Source organism: Pinus tabuliformis, chromosome 1_1, assembly GCF_031772625.1.
Source record: "Pinus tabuliformis cultivar Carrire ecotype Pingquan chromosome 1_1, CPIR1, whole genome shotgun sequence".
In the NCBI taxonomy this organism is placed as follows: domain Eukaryota; kingdom Viridiplantae; phylum Streptophyta; class Pinopsida; order Pinales; family Pinaceae; genus Pinus; species Pinus tabuliformis.
In genome coordinates, this window is record NC_142297.1 from 804,661,209 (window position 1) to 804,685,959 (window position 24,751).

The following is a 24,751-nucleotide window of genomic DNA, read 5'->3' on the forward strand; positions in this document are numbered from 1 at the left end:
TGTGGAGTATATTAAATAGTCTATTGAACATAAGGAGGGTTCCAAATAGTACTCCCCATTCTTGGAAATGGAGCGCTAATAAAGGGTTGAGATATAACAAATTGACTTGGACTCACCTAAGGTTTCTAACCAAGATTCATATAAGTTCCAGTAATATACAATCCTACAAACGAAAGATAAATTTATCCAGGAGGTTTCCCTCTAGGAGGAACATAGGATTGTTCCCCCCCAGCTGGATAGTAAATCCTAGTTGGAGTCAGCTGAGGAGTACAGGTGTTTCCGAATAACATATTAATGTATTGATCTGATGCCAAAGGTGTTTCAGACATGAAAGTCATGTTCTAAGAAGTAATTTCTACATTACTAGGTGTTAAACTAGATGAGATTCCATAAAACCAAGTAGAAACTTGAGAAGGAGTGGCTCCCGAAAAATTTCAGTGAGTGATTGATACCCAGCAGGAACCGAAGGTCCACCATATAGGAATGACTTCGAAGATCCTATAAACATAGAAGTGACAAAAGGTTGGCTAAGTTGTGTGATGATAGGAAAAGACAAAATTTGACTTATAGGAGAAGCTTCTGACATGATTCACCTAGGTGTAAAATCAAAAGGAGTGCGTAAACAAGGAATACCTTGACCTAAAAAGTTTAATGGAGTCAAATACCAAGGATCTGGTCGAAAAGGTTCAAAAGGAAGAGCTTGAACAATTAACAAATCACCAGTAGTAAGAAGAGGATATTCAGTATTTTCCTCTTCTCCTTCAGTAATATCTTCAATGCTTAGAAGATTGGGAGGTAGACCAGTTGTAATAATAGTTCTTCTAGATGAAACCAGTAGAGGGGTAGGAGCTATAGCAACTGAAGGTGATTCAGGTTTAGAAATGTTAGATTTAGGTTCCTCTATGCTTGATTCAGTAAATTTTGTTTCTAAATTTCTACCAATCTCTGATTCACTCTGAATGATCTCAGGTTCTAGAGTTTCAGTAACTTTAGGTTCAAATTGCATTGTTTTGGACTCTATCCTTTGTGGTTGAGTTACTTTAGATTCTACTATTTCAATTTCTACAACACCAGATGTTTCAGGTTGGTCTGACGTTCCAGATTCTGCTGATTTTAATTTCTCTTCTTTGATTTTTTTCCAATTGACCAGTTGTGTATTGAGGGGGTACACCTTGGATTCTATGTGAATGTGGTGAGCACCAGTATTGTAGCAATAATGCTGCAACCCCTGGGTTGCCTACTTTACTCTTATCAACTTGGTAGTTCATAACAAACTTGGAAGCATTGGTGCTATATGCACAAGTACTAGTTCTTACTGCAGGTTGTCACTTGGTCAACCGACGCAAGATCACTAGGAGCTCAAGCCAACTTCTATGGATTATTAATATGTTATAAAAGTCATTATACTTCATTTTTTAAAGTATAAAACGTTTTTGACTTTAATTATTAACAAATCAATTTTTTTAATATATATGTAAAAATTATTAAAAATTATAAAATTATTTTATTAAGTTTTTTCATATTTATAAATTTCTCCGGAAAAGAACATTTAAAATCTTTGTTCTAATTTAATATTATTGTTATCAGGTTTTATAGATTTTTTTTTAATAAATTTGTAACATAATATTTGCATTTGATAAAACATTATAAAAATGTTCTAAAGTACACTTTAGAAACATTTTGTTTAAGAATTGAAACATAACAATGTATTTTTAACAATTACATGATATTGCAATAATGTAGATGAAACTTAATAAAGTCTTAAGATAATTTTTTATCTTTGTAATTGGAAATTTGAATAAACTTTTTTAGTTTTTCAAAATAGATTTTTGAAAACAAAAATAAAGTGGTGGCAATGTCCAAAAATGCAGAAGCAGTGACATTTTTCCACCAAGTGGCTCTTTTTTCTTATAGAGTACTAGCATTGGTTCATTGGCTTATGAGATGTAAGAGTTGATTGTTATGACTTGTGATATGTAAATGTGTGAACCTCCTTGATATCATTTCATTGGCTTATGAGATGTAAGAGTTGATTGTTATGACTTGTGAGATGTAAATGTGTGAACCTCCTTCATATCATTTGTGATACAAGTGGGAAATTTTGGGGTTCATTGGCTTGTGAGATGTAAGAGTTGAGCATTATGACTTGTGACTCCTGTAAGTGTGTGAAAATCCTTGACATCATTTGTAATGCAAGTGGGAGATTTTGGAATTTGATGGGTTAAAAATAGTTTTTGGTTTAAACTATTTTTAATTGGCACATGTAAACTAGTAATTGGTATGGTGTTGGCTTGTAAAGTTGGGTGAATATTATATAGATTGAAATTTACAAAAGATTTTTCAGCGAAAATCACATGAAATGTCATTTGTCGACGCGTTTCGAACCAACCAGTGTGGTTCATCGTCAGGACAAGTTGAAGAACAGATCCAGCTTAGCATGCTTAAATAGCTAGAGCAGAGACACCAACAGTTACCTGGGCAAAAGGTTTACTCAAGGAGCAAGGTCAAATTTAGTTAAATTGGGTAAAAATAAATAAATAAATATATAAATGATAAATTATAATATAATAATAGAAATAAATAAAATTGAATATAAAAATATAAATTCAGTTATATTAAGTGTAAGAAAAATAATAACAAATTATTTATTTAATATATAAATGAGGAATAATAATAAACTACTTATTTATTAATTAAATAAAAGAAAAAATATATAAATTAATAAATATAATAATAGAAATAAATAAAAATATATAAAAAATTATATATATAAAAATATAAATTTAGTTATATTAGGTGTAAGAAAAATAATACAAATAAATTATTCATTTAATATATAAATGAGGAATAATAATAAACTACTTATTTATTAATTAAATAAATGAAAAAATCTATACAAAAATATATATAAAATTTTATATAAAATATAAATTTAGTTAAATTGGGTGTAAGAAAAATAATAATAAATTATTTATTTAATATATAAATGAAGAATAATAATAAACTACTTACTTATTAAGTAAATAAATAAATAAATGAAAAATATATAAAATTAATAAATATAATAGCAAAAAATAAAATAGTTATTTAATTTAAAAATGAAAGGTATCATTAGTAAGGTAAATACATTCATATTTAGTTATATTAGGTATAAGGTAAATAACCAATTGAAGAATAATAAAACTAATAAATTATTAAATTTAAATAAATAAAAATATAAACGAAGAATTAAAAAATAATAAATTATTTATTTATTAATTAAAAAAAATAAATATAAAATAAAATAAAAATAAATAAATAAAAGTAAAAATAAAAATAAAAATAAAAATAATAACAAATCAATAAAATAATGAATAAATAATAATAATAATAAATAACAATAAAATAAAATAAATAATAATAAAAATAACAATAAAATAAATAAATAAATAAAAATATAAACCAAAAATAAAAATAATAATAATAATTAAAAATATAATAATAATAATAATAATAATAAATAATGAATAAAAAATATCAAAAAAAATAATAATAAATAAAATAAATAAAATAAATACAAATATAAAAATAATAATAATAGATGAATAAATAAATAAATATTATTAATAAAAATGCAAACACAAGTAAAAGGTGAAGGAGGCGGAAAAATGACTAAGAAAGGAGAGCCGGGACCCAACACCTACTGATTTTCCAGCCATCATCTCTGTTGAGATTGTTAGGCCTCTTTTCAATCTCAAGCGCTTCCCTAAATTTCCGATGATGGAAGTGCGCAACCCTGGCAATAACACTAGCCTCCTCAATACAGACATGATGATTGGTTCGAAACGTGTCGACAAATGACATTTCATGTGATTTTCGCCGAAAAATCTTTTGTAAACTTGATATAGATCACAGAAGCCTAAACTCTATAGATTGAAATTGTTTTTTGGTCTTTTGAATAATATTATAAAACTATTTTCAATTAAAAATCAAGTAAACCAATAAATATACCAATAAAAGTTAGTATAATCAATAAACATGTGGCACCAATAAAAATTAGTATAGTTTTTTATTTAAATAACCATAATGAATCAAAATATATTGAAAGAATATCTATCCTTATTATCAATTTACATTTAAATTTTCAAAGAATAACTATCCTTATTACCAATTTGCATTTTAACTTCTAAATAGCATGTAATCATATTCATAACCTATAATCCATCTTTACTAATATTCATTTAATTTAATTACGGAATAGATTTAATTATTAATCTTCATTTAATTTAAAATTTCGAATAAATTTAATGAACTTTCTAGAGTCAAATTATTTAAACTTAAAAACTTCCAATAAATGTGGGAGCTAGATTCCTCGGTTCCTGGGCCCACATTATTGTTACTGCTTATAGGCAAAACTGAAATTTGCCAGACTAAATCTGATCGAAGACAATTATTGCTACCGTGGGAAAATTTCCACCACACACCATATTTCATTATTTTATCCAATGTCGGATTTAAATAGCAAAGGCTTCTTCCTTCTTTCCAGCCATAGAATGTAGTTCTTATGAAAGGTGTGTGCAATATGGATTTTCCTAATTTGCCTCTGTCCCTGACTACCACACTAGCTGGTGAAGGTGCTGCCACAGCTGCTTTTGTCAGACTAGTCTTCTCTTTCTTTTTCATTTGGTCATTGCACAGAAGCATCAGCGCCAGATTGCCTCCAGGGCCCTTTCCATGGCCTATCATCAGAAATCTACACCAATTGATTCTGCCTACTCACCGTTCTCTTAAAGACCTTGCTGACAAATATGGCTCCATTTTCTTTCTGCGCTTAGGCTCTGTTCCTACTGTCTTCGTTTCTTCTTCTGAGATGGCTAAACACTTCCTCAAAACCCATGATTTGTTGTTTTCCAGCCGGCCTCCCACCTCCGTTTGGAAATACATATTTTACAATTCCAAGAATATCGTGCTTGCTCCCTATGGAGATCAATGGAGGCAGATTAGAAAAATATGCGTGGTGGAACTGCTCAATGCCAAAAGGATACACTCCTTCAGGCACGTGCGAGAGGAAGAGACGTCTCTTGCGATCCATTCCATTTGGGAGAAGAGTGAAAGTAGCACGATTGCGGTGAATGTGAGCAAGGCCATCTCCACTCTCATCTCTAATATAGTTTGGTGGATTCTGGCGAGCAAGAAATTTACTGACGATAATTTGGGTGGCGATTTCGAAGGTTTCAAGGATCTGTTGATAGAGTTGATAACTGCAGTGGGAATTTTTAACATTGGTGACTTCATTACTTACCTACATTAATTGTGTTTGTATTTGTGCAGGACATGTTCTCTGGTGGGGTGGAGACGACATCAAATATGTTAGAATGGGCAATGAGTGAGCTACTCAGACATCCCCATGCAATGAAGAGTTTGCAGGAAGAAATGGAAAGGGTAGTCGACAAAGATTGCAACGTGGATGTGTCCAATCCGGAAAGTATGAAATACCTCCACTGCGTGGTGAAAGAGACACTACAATTATACCCAGCTGTGGCGCTAGCGATTCTTCACGAATTTGCAGAGGCACTGACAGTAAAAGGATATTACATACCTAAGAACACACAAGTAATGGTGAATTTGTGGGCTATAGGAAGGTATCCTAATGTGTGGGGCGGGGAGGCAGACACTTTCAAATTCAAGCCGAAGAGGTTCATTGTTAGAAATATTTGGCGAATTTAAATTTTGTTTTCGTGGAGGGGAGAGGTAGAGAGTTGTGATTTTCGCGAAGCTACTTACGGGAAACTAGGTTCACCCACTGCGAAGAAGATTTCGCGGAGCTACCTTCGTGCACCGTGAGGCTAATTTCCCAGACTTGGATTTCGCGCACCTCGGAACTATTCCAAAGACTTAATGAGTACTCAGAGCAAAAATAACAAGATAGGTTTGGATCAACACACTAAAACTTAGTATTCATTTCTTAAACATGAAAATTACATTTACATGAGATTGCGGCTCATTCACCAAGAAAAATAAAATTTTACAGAGATTTAAACTTATGCGAGTAACTGTTGTTTTCACGCGTCCACCAAAAGTTTCTCCACCATTTTCTCCACAGAGACTTACGCTCTTTTCTTACTTCTTACTCTCTAACCTCTCTGCACAGTCTTACTCTAATAAAATGAATTTTACATTCATATATAAGTCAACATACAATTTTACATTTAATTCATGATAGAGCAAAATTAATTTTGATGTTGTTGTTGAGTTTGATCAGAGTTGCGGAGGTGTTTCTGGAGTGTGGGCAAGGTTGTTGAATTAATGCTTGCCCATATCTGTTTACCTAAGTACATAAATTCTTTAAATGCCTTTGTTGGGTTTCTAAATGGTTTGCGTCTAACTTCAGACCTTCTATCTTCACGCTGAGATGCAACCTGCAAAAATGTCTTCACAAATAGACGCAACCTGCAAAAGTGTCTGACATGTATGGCCAAAAAAGTGTCTGACATGTATGGCTGCTGTCAGGATGTTTATTGCGGTGGTTGGGATTATTATTTCCAACACTCCCCCTTAATCACAACTGTCGCCATTGACAATTCCCAAATAGTTTCTGAGATAAACAAAAGTTTCTCCTGCTAATGGCTTTGTGAAAATATTAGCAAGTTGTTCCTGTGACTTGCAGTGCTGCAACACAACTTCATCATTGTCAATAAACTCTCTAATAAAATTATATTTAGCATCAATATGCTTGGTCCTTTTGTGGAAGAAATAATTCTTTGACAATGCAATTGCTGAGGTGTTGTCACAGAAAATAGTTGTCGTGCACTCTTGGTCATGACGAAGATCCCTCAACATCCTTCTCATCCAAATTGCCTCACACGTTGCTGTTGTTGCTGTGACATATTCAGCTTTTGTTGTTGACAATGACACTATTGGCTGCTTCTTGGAGGCCCATGAAATGGCTCCGGAACCCAAATGAAAAACATATCTTGACGTGATCTTTTTGTCATCGACACTGCTTGCCCAATCACTGTCAGTGTAACCAACCTGCCTGAAATCACTGGTTGCTATGTACAAAACACCACATTGTTTTGTCCCATTGACATACCTCAGAGTCGTTTTCGCTGCTTGCCAATGTGTCTCCTTGGGTGTCTCCATGAACCTTGACACCAAACTTACTACTTGCATTATATATGGCCTAGTGGCGGTCAAATACATCAGGCTGCCTATCATGCTTTTGTATAATGTCGGATTGATGTTGCTGCTGCAATATTCTTTGATCAACTTCAACCCTATGACAGTTGGAGTTGGTGCGGACTTGCTGTTTTGCATTTTAAACCTCTCCAAAATTTCTGCCACATGCTTTGCTTGAGTGATAAAAATTCCATTTTCTGTTTTCTTCACTTCTATGCCCAAAAAATATCTTAGCAATCCCAAGTCATTCATTTCAAACTCACTCTTCATTACTATTTTAAAATCAGCGATGAGGAAATCATCACTGCCTGTAAAGATCAAATCATCTACATATAAGATGACAATGAGAAGCTTACCTTTGTTCTCTTTGATGTAGAGAGTAGGCTCACCATCACATTTGTCAAAACCATTGTTAAACAGGTAAGCATCTATCATGTTGTACCATGCGTGCAATGCTTGCTTCAATCCGTAAAGAGCTTTCCTCAACTAATATAATTTATCTTCTTGACCTTCAATCTCATAACCAGGCGGTCGCACGACATACACTTTCTCTTTCAACACTCAATTCAAGAACGCTGACTTTACGTCCATCTAATACACTGTCCATTTATGTTGCGTGGAAATCACCACAACTGCATGCACTGTCTCCATTCATGCCACTGGCGCGAAAGTCTCCGCATAATCTCTTCCATGTTGCTGCTTGTATCCTTTGACAACTAGCCTTGCTTTGTGCCTTTCAATCTTTCCCTCAATGTTACTTTTGGTATTGTAGACCCACTTCACTCCAATGACATGTTTTCCTTTTGGAAGGCTCACTAACTCCCATGTGTCATTCCTTTCTATTGCTTCTATTTCTTCCTCCATTTCCGTAACCCATTTTTCTTCTTTGACTGCATCTTCAAAGTGAATTGGGTCATCTACATGACAAAATAATGCAAATAAGGAATTCACTATCAACTTCATCTTGCTCATAAATTTCATTTAAATTTCTGAATTTTGGCCTTCTTGTGCTTGCTGAAGATGGACTTGATATGTCACTTGGTGTCGTGCTTCGTGGTGTGCTTGGAGAAGCACTTTCTTGGCTGCACGAAATTGTCCTATTATTTGTTGATGGTGTTGCTTGCTTCCTGCTTTGTTGTGCTTGAATAGGAGTAGAGGAAGTCACTATTGAGGAATTACTTGCTGCTAATAATTCCTCTCTTTCCTCATGTGGTATGCATGCTTTGACATTTATTGTCTTTTCTAAACTTCCATCCCATGCTTCCTCTTCTATGAACTACACATCTCTGCTGATTATGACCTTCTTGGTTAATTGATTGTAGAGTTTGTATGCCTTGGATTCATCACTATATCCAAGAAATATGCATTTCTCCCCCTTGCTGTCCAACTTCTTTCTCAACTCATCCAGGACATGTGCATAAGCCACACATCCAAAAAATCTCATGTGAGTGACACTATGCTTTCTTCCACTCCATGCCTCTTCAGGAACAATGTTTTGGACACTTTTGGTTGGACATCTATTCAAGATATATGCTGCACAAGCGATTACTTCAGTCCAATAGTCATTTGGCAAATGCTTTGCCTTCAACATACTCCTTGCCATCTCCATAATGGTCCTATTCTTCCTTTCTACCACACCATTTTGTTGCGGTGTATATCTTGTTGTAAATTGCTTATGAATTCCATGTTCCTTGCAAAATCAAAGGAAGTCATTTGAGATGTATTCTCCACCTCTGTCTGTCCTAAGGACTTTGATGAAATGTTTGCTTTGCTTTTCAACAAGAGCCTTGTATTGGCGAAAGCGCTCAAACACTTCACTTTTCTGTTTTAGGAGAAAGACCCATGTCTTCCTTGTGTAGTCATCTATGAAGGTCAGTACATAGTGACTGCCACCAATTGATGGTGTCTGCATTGGTCCACATAAGTCTGAGTGGACAATCTCCAAAGGTGCCTTTGCCCTCACTGACTTTCCTACTGGAAATGTCTCTCTATGTTGCTTGCCTAAGATACATCCTTCACATATGCTATCTGGTTTTTCTATGAGTGGTAAAACATTCACCATGCCTTTCCTATGCAACAAATTCAAACCTCCAAAGTTGAGATGTCCAAATCTCAAATGCCATAACCAGTTTTCATCTTTTACGTCTGCATGAAAGTTTACTTGTGTGATAGTTGTCCCTTTTCTTCCCTTTTCTTGTTAGTTCATAGATAGTTGTGATTTTGCATCTTCTTTCTGTAAATATGATATTATTTTCAGGGGAAACATTCTATTGTCTATCATTTGAACCTTTGCAATCAACTGTCTGCTTGGAGGCCTATCCAAAATTGTACACACATCATTTTTGAAGAAGAAATTGGAGCCTTTTTGCATGAGTTGTCCAACGCTCATGAGATTATGTTTCAGACCAGGGACAAAGTAAACATCTAAGATGTATTTCTTCTCCCCCCTCTTTGTTAGGATATTAACTCTTCCTTTTCCCATGACAAAGACTTTGCTATCAGTCCCTAATGTCACTTCATATTTCACACTTTCATCTAGATCATAAAACATTTCTATGTTTTCTGACATGTGGTTGCTACAACCTGAATCTAGATACCATATATCAGTCTATTTTTCTTGTGCTACATTAGAAGCTAAAAACATGCTATCATAGTTACAATTTTCTCTAGTGAAATTTACACTTGGTTTGTTACTGATATCATATTGCTTATTTCTACATTCATTTGCATAATGACCATACTTCTTACAGTAATGACATTGAACTTGAGACTTATCATACCACTGATGTTGTGCTTGATTTTGGCTTGGGGCTTGACATGGATTTTGATTGCTGCCTCTTCCATTTGAGCTTGAAGGGCTGCTTCTTCCACCTCTGTGTGGGCTTCTTCCTCTTCCTCTAGCATATGTTCTTTCTCTACCTTGACCTTTACCAGATTATACTTGTGTCTTGAAGGCATGCTCCAATGAGGAGCTTGCTACTCTATTCAGTCTATGTTCATGAGAAATTAGTGATGCATTAAGCTCATCCAATGTGAACTGTGAGAAATCCTTTGTCTCTTCTATGGCCACAACAATGGCCTCAAACCTTGCTGGCAGACTTCTCAAAACTTTCTCAACTATTCTTCTTTCCTCAAGTGTCTCACCATGAGACTTGATTTGAGTAATCAATCCACTTACATGTGTAAAAAGTGAGTCTATATTATCAGACTCTTTCATACAAAGTGTTTCAAAATCTCTCCTCAACATTTGCAGCTTTGTTGTCTTGACTTTTTCTATGCCTTGGTAGGCAGTCTGGAGGGTGTCCCATGCTTGCTTGGACTTCGTTGTTGCTACAACCCTTGGGAAAATACTTTCATGAACTGCTTGAAAGATATAAAACAGAGCTTTTGAATCCTTCTTCTTGTTGTCCCTTAACACATCTCTTTTTGGTTGAGATAAGCCATTGTATATTGTTGCATCTGCTAGTTCTTGAAAACCATTCTCCACCAAATCCCAAATATCTTGAGAAGAAAATAGGGCCTTCATTGTAATAGCCCAATAAACATAATTTTTTCCATTAAACTGAGGTATTTAAGGATTAGTCAAGCTTGTGCTTGATGTTTCCATTTCTGAGCATGAAAACAAACTTTCTACCTACTGGTAAATATGCTAAAAAACAATGAGCACTAAAAACAATTTTCATTGTTAGTAAAAACACTTGGTTTTACACTAACAGAGTTTAACTCGCTCTGATACCATGTTAGAAATATTTGGCGAATTTAATTTTTGTTTTCACGGAGGGGAGAGGTAGAGAGTTGTGACTTTCGCGAAACTAGGTTCGCACATCGCGAAGAAGATTTCGCGGATCTACCTTCACGCAACACAAGGCTAATTTCCCAGACTTGGATTTCGCACACCTCGGAACTATTCTAGAGACTTAATGAATACTCACAACAAAAATAACAAGATAGGTTTGGAGCAACACACTAAAACTTAGTATTCATTTCTTAAACATGAAAATTACATTTACATGAGACTGTGGCTCATTCACCAAGAAAAATAAAATTTTACAGAGATTTAAACTTATGCGGAGTAACACATAGTAAAACAGAGTAACTGTTGTTTTCACGCGCCCACCAAAAATTGCTCCACCATTTTCTCCACAGAGACTTGTGCTCTTTTCTTACTTCTTACTCTCTAACCTCTCTACATAGTTTTACTCTAACAAAATGACTTTTACATTCATATATAACTCAACATACAATTTTACATTTAATTCATGACAGAGAGAAATTAATTTTGATGTTGTTGTTGAGTGTGATCAGAGTCGCGGAGGTGTTTCTAGAGTGTGGGAAAGGTTGTTGAATTAATGCTTGCCCATATCTATTTACCTAAGTCCATAAATTCTTTAAATGCCTTTGCTGGGTTTCTCAATGGTTCATGTTTGACTTCAGACCTTCTATCTTCATGCTGAGACACAACCTACACAAATGTCTTCAAGTAGAGACGCAACCTGCAAAAGTGTCTGACATGTATGGCTACTGTCAGGTTGTTTATTGCGGTGGTTGGGATTATTATTTCTAACATTCATGAAGGAGGAAGATACGAATTTAATAGATCAGTCAGACTTCAGTATGATTTTGTTCATGGCAGGAAGGAGAGGATGCCCAGGGGGTCCCATAGCTATTCCCACGCTTGAACTTGCCTTGGCGCAACTAACGCACATTTTTGATTGGAGAGTGGGTGTTAGGCCCCTATACTACTAGTGTAACCCCTTATTGTTATTAGTATAACCCACTTATTATATTGATGTACCCATGTAGTGCCCATATTGTTACTATTATGCCACATAGAAGCCCACCATTGTTACTGTTGTGCCCTACAATATTATTGTTATGTAGGCTTTGATTGTATTGGGACCACTTAGACTCATATATATAGAAAGGAGATATTTTCATTTGTATCATCCAAGAATTGTTCATTTATGTAATGTAAAGGAGGTTGCCCCTCGAAGAGGCTGAATTCTAAGGCGTGGATCTCTCTTTTCTATCTTTTTGTGAGCTGGTTTCATAACATTTGGTATCAGAGCTTTGGATTCTAGGGTTTCGCTGCTCCAAACAGGTCATCGTGGAATTGTCGCTATAACTTTATTTCTGTGACATTTCAGAAGTCGCAAAAAAAAACCCATTTGAGAAGAATTGGTGCTGAACCTTGGGTCCGAATTTCATATCTTTTCGCGCGATATTGTCGGAGATAGGATCTGCGGAAGTTGGTCTTTTTGCCGACTCCTGAATTACACTCAAAACAGGTGACCTGGGGAAAATCGTCATAACTTTCTTTCTGAGCATCGGATTGAAATTTCGTAAGAAGTTACAGAAAGAGGACTGACTGTAGTTTCTGTTTATATATTTTTTAGAGTCAAAGGTTGAAACAGTGACACGTGGCACTTCATACAAGTTCGCCCTACTGAACTAGTCTATAATTAGGTCACTGCGGGAGATTGTGCATAACGTTTTCTTGGAGAATCCAATTTGGATCAGACTTGTGGCATTGGAAAGAGGACACAGAGGTCTACTACAGATCACAATTTCAGAACTTAAAGATCCGAAAGTACAGAGTTACAGTCGTTTCAAGGTAGAGCTCCTAAAATCAAGAAAAAGCAAGATGAGGAAGTTTGATGGCAAGGATCCGGTAAATTGGATACTTCAGATGGAGCAATATTTTGATATACATGGTGTACAATTGTTACAAAAGGTATGTATTGCATCTTCATATTTAGAACCAGATCAATTTTTATGGTACAAAGGGCTTTGTTCTCGTAAAAAACTTGTTACGTGGTCAATTTTCACGGAGGAAATGATAGCACATTATGAGGATATAAAGAGCAACACCTTCTTTAGAGCAACACCACAACAATTGGAAAGAGTAAAAGGGCTTTGTGACATAATGGAAAGCAAAATTATGGAAACCAAGAAGCATACCCCTCACAACTATAAAGATGGAAGTGTTGTTTCTCCCAGCTTTCCACAACCTACAAGGGTTACACCACAACAATTGGAAGAAAAAAGAGAAAAAGGGCTTTGTTACAATTGTGATAGCAAATGCACTAAAGGTCATAGGTGTGCTGAGAAGAAAATATTTTACATAGAATATGAAGAGGAGGAAGAAAAGGATCAAGAAACATCAAAAGAAGAGGATATACGTCAGGACACCACCCGAGAGAAAGAAGAAATGAATCAGACCATATCTTGTAAAGCATTGGCAAGAATTACCACTCCTCAAACTCTCAAGATAGAAGGACATATCAAGAAGAAAAAGGTGCAAGAAGTGAAAGATCACATCGAGAAAGAAGAAATGAATCCAACCATATCTTGTAATTCAATGGATGAAATTACCACTTCTCAAACTATCAAGATAGAAGGACACATCAAGAAGAAAAATGTTCAAGAAGTGAAAGATCACATCGAGCATCAAGAAATGAATCCGACCATATCTTGTAAAGGACTGGAAGAAATTACCACTCCTCAAAAGATAGAAGGACATATCAAGAAGGAAAAGGTTCAAGTAGAGAAAGATCATATCGAGCATCAACAACAAGTTCTCCAACTTTTAAAGGATAACGCCACTTCGGTGCAAAATCAAATGAAACAACAAGTAGATCAACATCGTAGTGAAAAATGTTTTGATGTGAGTGATTGGGTATTTTTACTGCTACATCTCAAGCAAGCTATTTATGAGAAGGAAATGTTGGCAATACTACATGCACTTAAAAAATGGCGACCTTACCGAATGGGAAGACGCTTCAAGGATGAGGATGTGGAAGCATTGTTTTGTGCTATTTATATTATCCAACCAAATTGGATAAACGAAGCAACAGATGAATGGAGGAAGAACGAAGAAGTATGGCCACTTATTCAAAAGTTGCAAAAGATCCCAATTCAAGCAATATTGCCAGAAATTGAAGAGGAAGGAAAAATCATATTGGAACCTGGAGCAGTCACAAAAACAAGAACCCGACAGCTACGAAATCGATCAATTTCAGAGTATCTCATCAAGTGGAAGAACTTACCCGCTGAATATTCCACATGGGAGGACACGAATTTTATATAGAAGCATCAAGAACTACTCAAGCATTGAGGACAACGCTTTTTGAAGGAGAGGGGCATGTTAGGCCCCTATACTACTAGTGTAACCCCTTATTGTTATTAGTATAACCCACTTATTATATTGATGTACCCATGTAGTGCCCATATTGTTACTATTATGCCACATAGAAGCCCACCATTGTTACTGTTGTGCCCTACAATATTATTGTTATGTAGGCTTTGATTGTATTGGGACCACTTAGACTCATATATATAGAAAGGAGATATTTTCATTTGTATCATCCAAGAATTGTTCATTTATGTAATGTAAAGGAGGTTGCCCCTCGAAGAGGCTGAATTCTAAGGCGTGGATCTCTCTTTTCTATCTTTTTGTGAGCTGGTTTCATAACAGTGGGTCCCGACTGGATATGAAAGAAGTGTTAGGTTTGACAGTTCCAGGGCAAGTTCCGCTCTACGCCTATCCAAGGTTGAAGGTGTGCTTCCCACTACAGACTGAGGTTGATCCGTAGGAGCAGGCATGACGCTCTGTCGCTTTCCTTGCAATTGCTTTAGTATTATCACCATATATGTTAGTTGTATATTTCCCTTTGTCGCTTCTCACCTCCCTCACAAGGAACACTAAAGTTCTGACATGAAGATAGGATCACATGGTTGAACTCAACAACACAACGCAACAACTAGATTCAATCTCCCTAGCTTACTCAATTCGCTCTATTTTATTACTTTATGTAGTAACTTTTGTCTGTGAGCTCATGTTCTGCCAAATTAATTTGGCGAAGCTCCTTTAGGCTCTAATCTCAGGCTACATGCATTAACCCTTCTTTCTTATTCTCTAGACTCCATCCAAGTTAGGTTCATCGGCAGATGCAAAAGTGTTGTTGATTCCTGACTTACATTCGCATCTAGAAGTAAGTTGTGTACCTAGAAGTATGGTATGATGTGTATCTAGAAGTATTCTTGTTTTATTTTAACTAGTGACTTTCAACGTAGTTGTGTTCATTATTTTATAGGTCCTTCTTAGATGCATTTAAGCGTAAACATAACTTAGTATTCTACAAACAACAAAATGATACATCCCAAATATAGTAATATTTATTCTATACAACAGCATAGTCAAGTACACAAATTATATAAAGACAATTCGATTTACAGTGCAAACCATAATAATGAAATCAATTAGTGTAAACAATCACCCTCCATGGTCTTTCTGGTTGCAAGGATTACAATAATCAGTTTTTTTAGTGTCTATTATCTTTCTAGGAAGACAAATGAATCCCAATAAATTTCTTTTTCTTCTGACCGAAGTTTTTTGGTTATTTATTATTTTTATGTATTGTTTTACTATGACCATTTTATTTGGCTTCTTCTCACAGTAAGAGGTTTTAGTGGCTTTAGTATGTTACAATATACGTCTCCCATATATCTACATTCTTTTACTGAAAATATTGTTAGCTTTAGTTTGACTACATTAAATGCTTTCATGAGAATATTTGTATTTCATTTGAAAACTTTCCACAACCTTGTAACTATCACCTATACATCCATACAAATATCAACCTTCCATCTTATTCGGAAGCAATTTAAGGGGAAAAGAGCAGGAATGAAACCTTAACCTTGCCCATGTAAACTAAACCCAACATAAAATAAATAACAGGTCAACCCATAGTACCCAACAAACAAACCAAGGGAAGAAACTCCGAGTGGATAGAAGATGTTTGGTTCTTAAAAGTATATATAGGGAGATTTATGAACCAAAAAAACCTGAGAGTGGTCAAGAAGTTGGGCTTCTAGTGACTTGCTTCACTTTGTAACCTCATCCACTCTGTGGGGGATACCTTCTTAATGAGCTTTCCATTCTGACTCATTTGAGGCAACATATTACCATGTAAGAAAACATTGTACCGATATGATGGATGACTAATTTTAGAGGAAGTCATGGGCATGACTGGTCTACCTTGCTTGGCTTATAACTCCTCAACCTACTCCTTTTCTTACTTGTTCACTAGCAAGATCCTCATAGCTAAATGAAGAGTTTAATGTTCAAACCAAAGATCCAGAGGGGGAACTTGGCTACATGCAAACCCCACTTGGAAGTTCGGGCAATTCACTTTATTTTTTTCTTTTATTTAACCTTATTTATTAGTTATTATATTCACTTCTTTTTTTTAATTTAAATATATTAAAAAAATAAACACCAATAGCTTTAGTCAACACATCTTTGCATGCACGAGACATATCTAGTGGATGTTAAACCTATTTGAAATTTTTAATTTTGATGAATGCCTCAATTCATTTAATTTATTGGCTTATTTTCCTGTGAGATTATTTTTGCTTCATGTTGGGTTTTTCCTTTATGACTTGATTAAAAAAATGCAGAGGTCAAGAAATAGCGAGATAGCCATCAATTGGAACACACAAATCAAAATATTGTGCTACGATTTAGCCTCGATCTCTCTTCTATTTCAAGGTGAACGAGATAAATACGAGTTGTCTTTGTATCTGAGAATCATTGTTGAACATATGTTAATTGTTGTTTTAATTGCCTTTGCCTTTGGTTTTGTTTTCTACTGATATGTGTGTGCAACAGATCCTTTCCTATGCTGGGATTGTGACTATTTTGTAAATGGTAAAAAATCAGAAACAAAAAGTTCAGCAGAGATTCTTAAATCCAGTGATAAAGTCTATCTTTGCACATAAGAAGCACTATAACAAGAATTATTATTTGTTGAATGGTCTTTAGAGTATGTCACTACATGCATGAAGCATTGATGAAAGGATGTTAATTCTTAATGTAATTGTTTATGTCTTTGCATGTGTTTCTTGACTACTATGTCCTTGTAATATATCTTTGCCTATGCTGGGATCATGTTTCTTTTTTTCACATTTCAGTCATGGAATATTACTGGTTTTGACTGAATTTAAGTAGATATAGACACAAATATAGAATATAAGTATGCCCTTTATCTTTTGGATCAAAATCAATGCTAAATAGGGATCTCATCCTTTTAGGATACAAATGTCTGTAGAAACTATTCATCCTATGCAATCTTTTCTTCAATCTACAAGTCATATTTTCTTCAAATCCTGCTTAAGGGGGGGACTTGTTTCCCTATGAATTCCCTTGTTAAATATGTTTTGAATCATTAAAAATATTGAATTCCATGAGAAATATTTATTTGTGTCCACTTTCGTGAATACACATCATTCTCAAAAAGAAAATGGAAATATTTGAACAATGAAGCAAATTTATATCCTGGAATATTTATGAGGTATAAATAAGATAAAAATGTTTATATTTATAAATAAAATTTATTTAATTATAATTATTATAAAATTGGTTCCCAAAGTCTCAACAATCATGGGTTAACAAATATAATTTAAGGTCCACTTGAGAAGTGCAAAAGAGCAAATGATAGGAAATCAGAATCAAATTGTTTTCCTGTAAATGCTTGGTTTGATGAGGAATGAAAAATACCAAGGAGAACCTTGAAAATAGCAGGAAAGGAGAACATGAATGTAAAGTTTATATAAGTAGAATTTAAAAAGGAAAAAATATGAGTTCATGCAAAAAAGATGAGAAGAGAATATATCTAGGCAAGAATAACCCAAAGTTTTTTTGGTAGGAACCTCAACCAAGGAAGAAGTAAACTGAAAACAATATTACATTCAATCAATGGTTTGACTGTGCAATACAAATCTATGAGAAAGAATCAGAGGTTGAGGCCCCCTGAGGATCAACACAAGTACAAATATTTTCATGTTGTAGGAGGTGTAGATTGGAGTTAAGAAGTTGAGAATATGAAAGGCAAAGGAATTGGTTGAACTTCAAGCAAGATATCTAAATTTGGGAATGAACACTCTTACACCACACATCATAGAAATATTCAACAACGTCATTCAACAAGGATTACCAAGAGACTAGACAACTAGCCTAGCAATACCCCTTTTTAAAAGTGGAGACATTAATAATCCTTCCAACTCTAGAACCATTATGATAAATCCCTTCTTTGCAAATATTTTTAGTAGCATGGTACAAAATAGAATCAGTAAGTGGGCAGAAGTAAAAGAAAAGAGGGAAAAAGGGCAATTCAGTTTTAGGCCGAAGCATTCTGAAGAGGATCATGGTATCACGCTGAGACATGTTATTGAAAAGGGTTGGGGGGTTGGTGGTGTGGGGGGCGGGGGGGGGTGGTGGGGGGGGGGGGGGGGGGGGGGGGGGGGGGTGGTGGGGAAGAAGAAGTATTTTTTTTTTTTTTTTAATTTTAAAAGGCATTTGAAATGGTCCCTAGAGATAAGTTGTGGCATAGAATGGAAGAAATTGAAATTCCTTTTCATTATAGATTCGTTGTTCATAGCCTCTATGAAGACTAGGTGAAAGTCAAAATTAGAACTTCAACAAGAATTTCAGAAATCTTTAGAAGTGACATTAGAGTCAAGAAAGGTTGTCCTTTATCCCCAACTCTTTTTGGTTTATATATTGATAAACTAGAAGAGTGGCTAAATATGCAAGGTGGAGATGGTGTTCGGTTGGAGGAGTTTGTGATAAATCTTCTTTTATATGTTGATAACCTTGTATTGATTGTTAAATCAGCCCATGGATTCCAAATGCACTTATATGCCCTTGAGAATTTTCGTAGAGAAGTGGGGATGTAAGTCAATACTAGCAAGACAAAAATAATGATTTTCTCTAATTAAAGGAAGCAAAGCCAACATATGTTCTTCTTTCAAGGCAACATTCTTGAAGGAGTAAATGAGTACAAGTACCTCGGGATTTCTTTCAACCACAAGTTTAATTGGGAGGATTGTAGAAATAGAAGAATTTTAGGAGGGTGGAAAGCATTATATGCTCTTCAAAACAAATGTAGAAAGGTAGAGTTATGGGATTGGAAAATGATTGAAGTTCTTTTTGGACTCCTAGTTTGTCCAGTGATGTTTTATGGGTGTGAATTGTGGGCTAGCAACACCCCTGTCTCAAAATGAAAATAAATTGAGAAAATCCAAAAAGGCTTGACCATTTGCAAGTTCAAAATAAAAGGTTTGGTTCCTTATGAGATAATTTTGAGTGAAATTGTAACATTCGCTGGTTAAAAGTTCATGTAATAAAAGTTAATAAAGGAAAAATAAGACCACAGTTAAGGGACACATATTCCAAGTTGAATGTTGGTCAAAGATACCCTAGCGGGCATCACTAGATGTGTTTGTGGCTAAGGGAGATTGGAAAAGGAAATGGAAAAGGCATTAAAAAGGAAAAAAGGTATTTGGACACATTTATTTATGAAAATAAAGGAAAATAGGAGAAAAGGAAGGCGAAAGGTCACAGGGTGCATGTGAGGAGGAAATTGAAGGAAAATAATGGAAAATGAAGAAAATAGAGGCCTCATTGATAAAAATGCTTATGAGGATCAGTTGGGAAGATTTATGTCCCATTTAAGATTTTTGTCAGAGTTAAGCTTTTTGTCATAGTTAAGCTTTTGCTGAACTTTGGAGCAAGGAATGGAAAAGCAAGCAAAGGAAGGACAAGGAAAAAGGAGGGAAAGAATATATCAAGTAAGGAGGAGCAAGATCAAGTAGCTTCAACAAGAATACTTGTAGGTAACATATTGCATGTTTGATTTCCTAGTTGGTTTTGACATGCATGGCTTTTCATGTTGGTATATGGTTCTCTTTTACTCGGTGGCAAGGTTTTGCTGGGTTATGGCAGTGGTTTTCAGCCTTGCCTTCCCTTTTTTCTTGACAGCGATGATGTGATGAGATTGCTTTCTCATTCTGAGCTTTGGAATTGTCGGATGGTTTTTGAGATCCAGGGTAGAGGTGGTCTCAAGAAAATTACCAAAGGACTAGGAATCCCTTGACCGGTGGGATACATGGTAAATCATGAGGGTAGAGTCTCAGTTTAGGGCCTAGTGATCTGATGTGGATTGTGGTAAATCCTAAGAGACTGGTGTCTCATCTTAGGCCTAGTAATCCAGTGTGGATTGCGGTAAATCGTGAGAGACAAGGAGATAAAAAAAATCCTTAAGGATAGTGATAAAGTCTAGAGGAATTCCTATCTTGGTTTGGCTTTGTGATCTTGATGTTGGTTTTGGTCAGATCATGGTTTGGAGAGGGTGCAGGTGGTTTAACCTCCGGATTCCCTTAGTTTCTTTTGGTTTAGTTTATCCATGAGATCCCACATTCAAGCTTGGAATATGGCACGGGGGTGACTGGCTGAAAGAAATATTTGGTTCAACCATGTCTATGGTTAGGTGGTACATGAAACTCCCAAACCTAGCTGGCTCTTTCCTATGCTTGATAAAAGTTAAGTTCTCTTTCTTTTGTACTTTTTTATTATGTGGCCTTAATAAGTGTTATATCATTGTTATTTACATGGTTTAATGTTGGTTACAATCATGGTTATATGACAGGTTATTGTCATGGTTATTTTATGTATTTACCTATAAGTGAAAGGATAATGGATGCAAGAGCTAATTGATGTCAAAACAATTAAGGGAAGAGGGAAGTGATCCTTCTTATCAAATCCCACATGATTTATCAGTCATTTATGCTTTGTCTTGTATTCATTTCCTGTAGATTGCATTGATTCCAAGTGTTTGACAGAATGTCTGTCCTGGTTGGGGATGGTCAGACCTAGTCTTGGAGCCGTTTTTATTTATAAGTCTTATCATTATATACTTTATGAATTTTGAGAGCTACATGGGTTTCTAGGCAGTGACCTGGATTTTGGGCTTGAAAAGTGGCACAAATTCAGGAGATATAAGCACAGCACTAGGAAAAAAGGTCCCCAAACACATACATACCCATGCAGTGGGATCATCCAGAGGCTCCCAGATGCACCCTTGTCCATATAAAGGGAGCGCATAGGGATCTGATCTACTAAAACATTAGTTCACTTCAAGGGTTGGTTACCTTAGTGGTTGGGATGACTCCTAGGAGTTCTATTGTTGATGTGGAAGGTCTTTTTGATGTGTTCCAACTATTCCACTTCTTTAAATGACACATAGGGAGTCAAATCATATCATAGTAACTTCTCATCACATGTTTAACCTTGTTGGCCAGTTAACTGGGTAGATGTGGGAGGAGGGTCCGTACAGAAACAAGAGTAGCTTCGATCAAAGTGATTTCTATGGTGTGTATCATAAGATATCTAAAAATAATTAAGAAAATGGGAGTAGACAAATGGACTAAAGCTATCTTAAATGAAGGCATGAATGAAATAAATAAAACATGGATGAGACAAAACAACAAATGGAAGAAAAAATGGAATATATACCTCAATGTTTGCCCCACAAATAGCAAGGAGTTAAATAATTTGCTTATGGAGAAGTTTTGTAAGCCTATATGGAGAAAAGAGTTGGGTAGAAAGAAGAAGTATTGTGTTGAGGATTTCAACCCCGGTTGTGATATCCAACAAAAAGAGTACATTGGAGCTAGCATTTCATGGAGAGAAAATATTCTTATTGCTCAATTTAAAAGCTAACTCACATCAACTTTGGCGTGAAACAGGATGGTGGAAAAGACCTAAAGAAGCTTGGAAAGAACTGTTGTGTATTTTTTGCACTTATGAGGGAGTGGAATTGGAAAAATAAAATCATTTTGGAATGTGATGCTTTTAGAGACATGAAGGATAGTTATGGAAATATGTTAGCAGCGATCCTTTGGCATTGTCTTTTCAACAAGGGGATTGTTAGAAGGATGGGCCAACGCATGATCATCAATTTGAATAAGAAAAGATTGAATTGCAAAAGATGAAAAGCGGGGAGGCTAGTGGTCCCATAGACTAGTTTTAGTCTCATGGACATAAAAATATCATTCCTTAATTCATTATTTTAATTACTATTATTTTTAGTATATCAATATACACATTTATTAAGGTTGATTTTTTTATTTTTTTTTTACAAAAATCAATATAAAATAAAATGCAAACATCTATATATAATAATGTATTTTAAAATAAAAATTAATAATTATATGGTTTGATGTGTAACCATGCATTGTTTATAAATATTAAATCCATATGTAAGCAACCTGGAGCGAATGTGAGGTTTGTTAAATTAAATAAAACAATACAAATCATATAATTATGAAACTACTATTTTAGATTTTTATGAATTTAAGTAACGGGATTAAAATCATATGATTTTTATAATTCTTGAAGAGGATATTTGGCTACAATCCTTGCATTTCAAACCATGTAGAGATATATTATATTCACCCTGACTACAAAGATAACTTCATGTTAAACATGTAAATCATTTTGATTTAAAGGTATCTTAGCTTGCTATTATTAAGTTTGATACCATTAACATTGATATTAACATTAAATTTAATAACATTAATATTAATATTAATATATTATCTTAATATTAATATTAAGGATGTCTGTTTGGGGTAGCTCAATTGGCAATGGCCGTGGAAATGAAGTCTTAGAGAACCAAAAGTCTTGGGTTCAAATCTTGTGCTATCCCCCTGATCGGGGTGAGAAGTTGGAAATGATGAAGATGTAGCCCTACCAAGCTTACATAAAAAAAAGTATTAATATTAAGGATAATAACATTAATATTAACATCAATATCAATATTTTACTTTAATATTAATATTACGATTAATAATAGTAATATAGATAATAATAATGTTATTAATATTAATATTAAGATGTAGTATTTATTTATTAATAACATTAATATATACATTAACACATTAATAATACATTTGTCTACAAATAAAAACTTGTTAATAATATATTAATCTGTATATTAACACATGTCAATTATGATTGATTTGGTCAACCATAGTCAACATGGATATCATGTCCAATCATGATTAAATATAGGCATTATGTTCAACAGGCCTATAATTAACCATAGATATCATGCCTAACACACCCATTGTCAACCATAGTTAAGGTTTAAAAAGGTTTAATAATAACAATAATACTTTTAAAACATTTTTTAACAATGAAACCATATTGAACCATGGTCAAAGTAGGTTAACTATGTTCACCATGGTCATTTATAGTTAACATGGCCAACCATAATGAGAATGGTCAATCATATTCATTTATAATTAAACTTTGATAACCATGGTCAACAATTTTCATCCATACTCAACCATGTCAATCATGATTGATTTGGTCAACCATCATCAACATGGATATCATGTTTATGCTTGCTTAATAATAGGAATTGTCTTCAACATGCCTATAGTTAACCATAGAAATCATGCCCAACATACTCATTGCCAACTTTAGCCAACCTTATTCAACTATAGTAAATCATGGTAAACCATAGTCAACAATGGTTAAGCATAGTTAGTCAACCATATTTAAGGTTTTAAAAAGTTTAGTAATAATAATAATTATATTAAAAAATTCAATAGTGTAACCATATTCAACCTTGGTGAAACTAACTCAACTACGGTTAACCATAGTGAACATGGCCAACCATATTCATTTATACTTAGACATTGACAACCGTGATTAGCAATACTCACCCATAGTCAACCACAGTGGACCATAGACAACCATGTTAAAGAATTAGCATTAGAATGTGACAAATAAATATCAATGTTGTAATGTATCAAACGAAATGCAATGTCACAATTTAATGAAAAAAAATTAGCATCACAATGTGATGAACAAAAATTAACATCGTATGTGATGAGTTAAAAATCCTTGTGGCATTGTGATGAAAAATTGAATGTCACAATATGGTAAAGAAAAAATCATCATAATATGGCAAATGAAAAAGTCAACATCAACATCAAAATTAATTTCAATGATAGTTAACATGGATGTGATAATCAACATGAACATCAAAGTCAACCATAGTTATAGTTAATATGGGTGGCATGGTGAACCATAGTCACCATGTCCATTGACTTTAATATTATTTCCAATGTGACAAGGAGAAAAAAACATTGCAATGTGATTAACAGTAAAAATGTTGTGAAGAACAACAGATGATGCCGCATGTGACAAATAACATAATTTTAAAACTAGAAAAAATAATGACGTCACAATGTGACAAACAAAAAATAATTTTTCAACATGATGAAACAAAATGTCATAATGTGACATCTTTTTACCTACGTTTACCAGGTTGACCTAAGTTTACTAGGATCACCTAAGTTTATTAGGTTTATTACATTAATCTAGGTTTACTAGGTTGAATTATGGCTTACTAGGTTAACCTAGGTTACTAGGATGACCTAGGTTTACTAGGTTGACATAGGTTTACTAGGTTAACATAGGTTTATTAGGTTGACCTAGGTTTATTATATTTACTAGGTTAACCTAGGTTTACTAGGCTAAGCTAGGCTTACTAGGTTTACCTAGGTTTACTAGGTTGACCTATGTTGAACTAGGTTTATTAGGTTTACTATGTTTACTTAGAGTTTTCTTGGAGAAATTTGGCATTGGATCAAGAAAGGAAAAGAAGGCAAGATGAAGGAAGGAGCACAGAGAAAGAGTAAGATCAAGAATCTATAGCGAGATTCTGGGTAGGTATCA

General features: G+C 34.5%; 1 pseudogene; it reads left to right on the forward strand.

Annotated features, from left to right (window-relative positions):
* The first annotated feature begins 4,561 nt into the window (after window positions 1-4,561).
* Window positions 4,562-5,706, forward strand: LOC149216457 (cytochrome P450 750A1 pseudogene; annotated as a pseudogene).
* Window positions 5,707-24,751: the final 19,045 nt, after the last annotated feature.